We start from the raw sequence: 8,355 nt of genomic DNA, 5'->3' as shown, positions 1-8,355 counted from the left end.
TTACCCAGCTATGAGAGATATTTTAAGCAAACATCTTAGGAGATATTTTGAGAATGAGGGAGTGAATAGAAGACTTGTCTTTCCTTTCCTGTAGGTAATTGAACATTATTATGATAGGTAGAAATGAAAGAGCCATGGGTAGCATAATAGTCTGTATTCAACTACTAATTGAAAAGTTGGCAAGTCAGACACACCCAACAGTACCATGGAAGAAAGGACTGGAAACCTACTTTCATTAAGAATATAGCCATGAAAATTCTGTGGAATTTTTACTTTGTAACATATTGGGTTGTGATGAGTTGGAACTGACTCAAAAACAATGGATTACAGTTTGAAATGCTGTTTTAAGTTTTTTATATTTACTAGATTTTAGTATTCGGAAGCTTCTATCTAATTTAATTATGGCATTCAGAAACACCTCAAGTGCTATACATGAATATGATAAAATAAATTGATAGAAAGGGAAGATTCTGTGAATGGTTTTAAAGTCCAGAAGGGGGAGGAAATTTTTATAGAAAGAACAGTTCTCTTTTGGGTTTTTGCCAAGTCCTTTCCTATTTTAGTAATTTATTTTTTTGCAAAGGTATCTCATATAATTGTTGTTGATGCACATCAAATTTGTGATGTGCTACACTTCAGTCCAGTGTGAAGACCAAAAGTCATGATCTTGCATGGTCTGGAACCAAGGTGTATGGAATTCTAGCTATATTTACAGATCTGTATTAGGCATCATGGTGTGGGATCAGGCGGTGTTTCATTATGCTGTGTATGGGGTCTCTATGAGGTGGAAACAACTTGACGGCCCCTAACAACAAAACAACATTAAGCATCATCTTGGAAAGAAGGTTGTGCAATCTACTTCTGTAGCGATACTTCCTCAGAAACCCCAAAAGAGGTGGCTATGAGTGGAATCTGACTCAATGGCATTGAGGTTTTTTTTTTGTTGTTGTTTATTAGGCATTATATAATAAACAAAAGATATAGTTAATGACCTTTTCCTAAAGCAGATTTTTGAGAAAATTAATTTGTAAGACATGTAACACAAGGCAATATCAGTAGTAAGAATGGTAAGGCAGCTAAGCAGTTAGGTTTAGGTCTGGTAAGTTCTCTGCCATGGCTGAAATTGTTAGCAAAGCTTAGGGCAGCAGTGGAACTTGAATTGCATTTGTCAGAAGAGATAGAGCTTTGCGTAGGTGGGGAATGGAGTGGAGCACATTTTAGGCTGGAAGAATAATATGAATATGGCAAAGTGATAAGAATGTGTGTGGCAAGATGGGAGGAAAGAGTTAGGTTAGTATCCTCAGAGGCCAGATTGTAAGTTGATGTATCTAGGGAAAGATGGGAGTAGAATACAAAATGGGAAAGAGGTAATGGTTGACTGTGGAAACAGAGGTAGGTGGAGGGGCTCAGCAGCATCTTGAACTTTATTCTGTAGATAGTGCTGAAGTGCTAAAGGCTTCTGAGCAAACAACTGACTTATGTGAAATAATTAAAAAAAAAATATTTAAAAAATCAGTGTTTTGTAGTTGTCTTTGAAAAGGGAAGACAGGAGAGGTAGGGAGCTCAGTTAGGAAAATATTCATAATCCAGGCACAATAGATACAGGCCAAAAATAGTAGGGAGGAGTGGAGAAGATAAAAATCCTAAAGTGTGGTTTTAGATTTTTCAGTTCAGGGTGAAGCAGAGAGCTACCTTATGAGATTATGTCTGCTGTTTTTGAATGTACCTTCCCTCTTTTCTTCTTGACAGTCTGCCTGTTTATATTCTGACCTGATACTCTGAAAAAAAAAAATGTATTTTGGGATATTTCCCTATGCCTTTCATCTTTGTTACAAAGAACTGACCCAGTGGTGTTTGTGATGTCTGTAGAACTCTTAGCTGATCTGAGGACAAAAGAATCAAGCTTAAACGATGATAGAGTTATCTATTTCAATGTAGCAAAATATTCCATTTTTAGTGGTCTTTAGAGCCCTGGTGTCACAGTGGTTAAGCTCTTGGTTGCCTACTAACCATAAGGTTGATGGTTCGAATCACTCTGCAGTAGAAAGATGTAGCCAGATATGGTAATCTGCTTCCATAAAGATTACAGCCTTGAAAACCCCATAGAGTAGTTCTACTCTGTCCTATAGGGTCATTATGAATCAAACTAGACTTGACACCAATTTTTTTTTTTTCTCTCAATCTGAATGTGGCAAAATATTCCATCAGACTCCAAAAGAAGGACTCCAAAAGAAACAGACTCCAAAAAAAGGACTATGGAATCAGCTTCCCTGTGTTCAATCCCAAATTTACCTTGTTGCATGAATAACTCTGAACAAATCACTTAACTTTACTAAGCCTGGCTTTAGTCCTCTCTGAACCTGTTAGTCATGACAATAATGTCTAATGAAGAGCAAATGAGATAACGTATACAGAACACTTTACACAATTCCACACACATATTAAATACTCAGTAAATGTAAAAAAAAAAAAAAAAAAACAGAACCAAAAAAAAAAACCCCAAACCAAACTCACTGTCATCAAGTCGATTCTGACTCATAGCGAACCCTCCTTATTTTTCCAAGGCAGTATCTCTACATAAGTAGATTACCCAGTCTTCCTTCGAAGGAGTGGCTTGTGGCTTTGAACCACCAGCCTTCTGATAGCAATCAAATGCCTTAGGCACTACACCACCAGAGCACTTACTAACTTCTAACAGAGTTTTTTTTTTTCTTTTATGTAAAAACAATTATTGTTCATGATGATAAAATTATTGGTAACCATATTCTATTTTAGTTTCTAAATTATTTTAGAAAACTTGGTATTTAAATTATTCAGTATAAATGACATCTCAAAACCACTTTGTTTTGACGTAATATGTACTAATATTAATTAATTCAAATTAGCCACAGGATATGGAAATATATTATTTGATTCTGTTCATCAAACATTTATTGCAATGAAATACTATATTAACTATATATGCCATGGTCCCTGACCGCAAGAAGTTTATAGGCCAGTAAATATATATGCAAGTAAATGATAATTGCAATATAGTGTTCAATACTAAATGTAAGCTTAAGGCACAAAATGAGTACAATGTTGGGGTACATAAATGGCTTTTGCAAAGATAGTGACACACAAGCTATACTTTTCCACTATTCATCTATGGATCTCAGGATTATATATATTTCTCCAAGCTATTTTGTGGTAGAAGCTGGAGAGACTAACATTTGTAAATCAAAGTTGCACAGGAAGTGTGATGCATTTAGAATGTTCTGTTTGCAAAAAGGTGGAACGGAAAACCATAGCCAGGCAATAAAAAGAGTAAGGTTTCAAGCTGAGAAGCAGAATCTAGACTAGTGCTGTGCATAGAAATAAAATGTTAGCCACATACAAAACTATACATTCTCTAGTAGATCATTAACAAATAAAAGTAAAAAGAAACAAGTGAAATTAACCTTAATAATAAATCATATTTAACAACTATATCTAATACATTATTATTCCAACATGTAATCCTTATAAATAAAATTCATGAGATATTTTCCTTTCTTCTTTTCATAATAAATCTTGGGAAGCTGCGTGTAGCACAGCAGCTTTGGTCCTCTCTGAAACTGTTGTTGTTGTTGTTATGTGCCGTCGAGTCGGTCCCGACTCATAGCAACCCCTCCTTGGGTTTCCGAGGCAGTATCATTACGGAAGTAGGATTCCCCAACCTTCCTTCCGAGGAGTGGCTGGTGGATTTGAACCGCCAGCCTTCTGGTTAGCAGTCAAGTGCTTTAGCCACTATGCTACCAGAGCTCCTCTGAAACTGTTAGTCATGACAATAATATCTAATGAAGACCACAGCAGCTCAGTCCAAACCAGCCACATTTCGAGTGCTTAATAGTCACATGAATTTAGTGACTAGTGTATAAGATAGGACAGGGCAGATCTACACCAAGAAGAGCTTGACAGCCCTATGAAGGAGTTTGAGCTAAAGCTATTGATCTTTGATAATACGTAAAGGCTATTAATCTAATGAATGTCAGAATTATAGCAGTGCACACAGCTAACACCCTTGATTGACTACTAACTAAAGGTTTGGTGGTACATGTCCACCCAGAGGCACTTCAGAGGAACGGCCTAATGATCTACATCTGAAAACTCAGCCATTGAAAACTCTTATGAACACAGTTCTTTTGTGACACACGTGGGGTCATCATGAGTCAGAATCAACAGTACTGGTGGTGGTGGAAAAGTTATTAAAGATGTTGATGTCTAGCAAAAATATTTGGCCAAAAGGCATGGAATATTTGAATTCTGCGGTTAACTAATGCTGCTTAGAGACTGTCCTCAAGAGATCTCTATGGAGGAAAAGCAAGGCAAAGTCACACTTGAAGACTAGATGAAATTTTATTTTTTTTCCACAAAATTCCTATTGAACATTCCTAAGAGCTAGACTGGACTTTTTTGGAGAAACAATTACCAAAGCCAAACCATCCTGAATCTGGTAAAGAGTAAAGAGGCCTCAAAGACCAGTCAGGTTACTTCCCCACGAAAGCTCACACTTGGATCTGACCACTCCACAGTGAGGAAAGGGATGAAAGCATGCAATAGCAAGGAGAGCTGAAGGAACAGACCATGTCAGAGAGGGCTGATATTGGGAAGGAGACATGAGATCTTTCATGCTACGGTCAAGCCCCTAGTCTTTTGGGAGGAAATATCTTCAGTGAGGAAGACTGATATATTCAGTGAGAAAGTAATCAGAACTGCTCTGATACATTACCACTTAACCGATGTGCCTTAGACTTCTCAACTTTCCACTCCCATTGTATGCTTATAGAGTCCAGAGAGCTATACCATGTATCTGTAAAGCTGTTTCCTTGCACAATGACTTCAAGTACTAGTACACAAAAAGAAAAAAAAAAAAACACAAAAAACAATGCCATCCAGTCAATTCCAACTCACTCACATATTGTTGTTACTGTTAGGTGCCACTGAGTTGGCTCTGACTCACAGAAAACCTACCAACAGAACAAAACACTGTCTGGTGAGGTGCCATCCTTATAATCCTTGCTATACTTTAGCTCATCATTCCAGCCACTATGTCAATTCATCTTGTTGAGGTTCTTCCCCTTTTTTGCTAACCCTCTATTTTACAAAGCAAGATATCCTTCTCCAAGGAATGGTCCCTTTTAAAAACATGACCAAAGTAGGTGAGATGAAGTCTGGCCATTCTTGCTTCCAAGGAGCATTCCAGCTGCATTTCATCTAGGACAGATTTGTTCGTTCTTCCGGCAGTCCACGTTATTTTCAGTAATATTCACCAACACCATAATTAAAAGGCATCTAACTCTTCTTCAGTTTTCCTTATTAATTGTTCAGCTTTCATGTGCATATGAGGCGACTGAAGATACCATGGTTTGGTTTAAGTGCATCTTACTCTTCAAAGTGATATCTTTGCTTCTTAATACTTTACAGAGGTCATTTGCAGGAGATTTGCCCAATGCAATACAATGTCTGATTTCTTGACTGCTGTTTCAGGGAGTATTGATTGATTGTTGTTACTGTTGTTAGATGCCTTCAAGTTGGCTCCAACTCATAGTGACCCTATGTACAGCAGAACGAAACACTGCCTTGTCCCATGCTAGCCTCACAATACTTGCCATACTTGAGCCCATCATTGCAGCCACTGTCAGTCCATATCATTGAGTGTCTTCCTCTTTTCATTGACGCATCACTTTACCAACCATGATGTCCTTCTCCAGGGAATGATCCATTGTGACCACATGATCAAAGTAGGTGAGACAAAGTCTGGCTATTCCCATTTCCAAGGAGCATTCCAGCTTCACTTCTTCCAGGATAGATCTGTTCATTCTTCTGGCAGTCTGTGGTGTTCTCAGTATTCTTTGCCAACACAAGTCAAAAGCATCAACTCTTCTTTGGTCTTCCCTTTTCATTTCCCAGCTGTCACATGTATATGCGGCGATTTAAAATACCATGGCTTGGGTTAGGCACACCTTAGTCTTCAAAGAGACATCTTTTCTCTTCAGCACCTTAAAGAGGCCTTTTGCAGCAGATTTTCCCAGCACAACACATCATCTGATGTCTTGACTGCTGCTTCGATTGGTGTTGATTGTGGAACCAAGTAATCTGAAATCTTTGACAACTTCAAACTTTTCTCCATTTATTGTGATGCTGCTTATTGATCTAGTTGTGAGGATTTTTGTTTTCTTTACATGGAGGTGTAATCCATACTGAAGACTGTAGTCTTTGATCTTCATCAATAAGTGCTTTGAGTTATCTTCACTTTCAGAAAGCAAGGTTGTGTCTTCTGCATGTTGTAGGTTGTTAATGATTCTTCCTCCAATTCTGATCCCATGTTCTTCTTCATATAATCCAGCTTCTCAGATTATTTTATCAGCATACAAAGTGAATAAATATGGTGAAAGGATACAACCTTGATGCACATCCTTTCTGATTTTAAACCTTGCAGTATCTCCTTGTCCTGTTTGAAAGACAGCCTCTTGGTCTATATACAGATTCCTCATAAGCAGAATTTAGTGTTCTGGAATTTCCATTATTCACAATGTTATCCAGGATTTGCAATGATCCACATAGCCAAATGCCTTTGCATAGTCAATAAAACACAGGTAAATATCATTCTGGTGTTCTTTGCTTTCAACCAAGATCCATCTGACATCAGCAATATCCCTTGTTGACATTCTCTTCGGAATTCACCTTGAATTTTTGGAAGTTCCCTGTCAATACACTGCTGCAATAATTTTTGTATTATAGTCAGAGAAATTTTACTTGCATGTGGTAATTCTCTCAAATTATTTTTCTTTGGAATGGATATAAACACTGATTTCTCCCAGTAAGTTGGCCAGGTAGTAGTCTTCCAAATTTCCTGCCATAAGTGAGTAAGCACTTCCAACACTGCATCTGTTCATTGAAACATTTCAATGGATATTTCATCGATTCCTGGAGCCTTATTATTCACCAGTTCCTTCAGTGCAGCTTAGACTTCTTCTTTCAATGCCATAGGTGCTTAAGCATATGCTTGCCTCCTGAAATAGTTGAACATTAACCAATTCTTCTTGGTACTGTTATTCTGTGTATTCTTTCCTTCTTCTTTGATGGTTCCTGAATAGTACAACAGTTTGACCATAAAATATTTCAATATGGCAACTCGAGACTTATAAATTTTCTTCATTTCTTTCAGCTTGAGAAATGCTGAGCATGTTCATCCCTTTTCATTTTCTAAGTCAAGGTCTTTGCACATTTCATTTTAATACTTTGCTTTGTCCTTCTCTAGCTGCCCTTTTAAATCTTCTGCTTAGCTCTTTTATCATGTCATTTCTTCCATTCACTTTAGCTATTCTCCATTCAAGGACAAGTTTCAGAGTCACTTATGACATCCATTTTGGTCTTTTCTTCCTTTCTTGCTTTTTAATGACTGTCTGCTTTCTTCTTGTATGATATTCTTGATGTCATCCCACAACTCATCTGCTCTTTGGTCATTGGTGTTTAATGCATCAAATCTATTCTTCAGATGGTCTTTCTGAATATATTCAGAATATAGTCAAGTGAATATCTTCAAGTGGTATATAATCAAGGTTGCATTTTGGTTCCTCATAGACTTGTTTTAATTTTCTTCAGCTTCAACTTAACCTTGTATGTGAGCAATTGATGGTGTGTTCCAGTCAGCTCCTTTTGATCGAAGATATTGAATTTCTCCATCGCCTCTTTGCACAGATGTAGTTGATCTGTTTCCTGTGTATAACTGCATTTTTTGTTGTTGAAAAAAGTTATTTGCAATGAATAAGTCACTGGTCTTCCAAAATTCTATCATGCACCTCCAGCTTCATATCTATCACCCAGGCCTTATTTTGCAACTGCCAATTATTCAACTTTGTTTCCAGCTTTCCCATTCCAATCGCCAACTGTAATCAGTATACCTTGATTGCATATTTGGTCAATTTCATATTGCAGAAGTTGGTAGTCTTCAATTTCTTTATCTTTGGCATTAGTAGTTGGTCCATAGATTTGAACAATAGTTTTAACTGGTCTTCCTTATAGATCTATGGCTATTATCGTATCATTGACAGCACTGTAGTTCAATATAGATCTTGAAACATTCTTTTCACAATGAATGTGATGTCATTCCACTTCAGTTTGTCATTCCTGGCATAGTAGACTATATGATTGTCTGATGCAAAATGGCAAATACCAGTTCATTTCAGCTCACTAATGCCTAGAATATTGATCTTTATGCATTTTGTTTCATTTTTGACAACTTCTAATTTTCCTAGATTCATACTTTGTACACTTCACATTCTGATTATTAATGGATGTTTGCAGCTATTAATTTCCATTTTCAGTTGTGCC

Source organism: Orycteropus afer, unplaced genomic scaffold (genome assembly GCF_000298275.1).
Source record: "Orycteropus afer afer isolate SDZICR_OR568_19922 unplaced genomic scaffold, OryAfe1.0 scaffold00131, whole genome shotgun sequence".
Lineage (NCBI taxonomy): Eukaryota > Metazoa > Chordata > Mammalia > Tubulidentata > Orycteropodidae > Orycteropus > Orycteropus afer.
Note: the sequence above shows the minus strand (reverse complement) of the source record.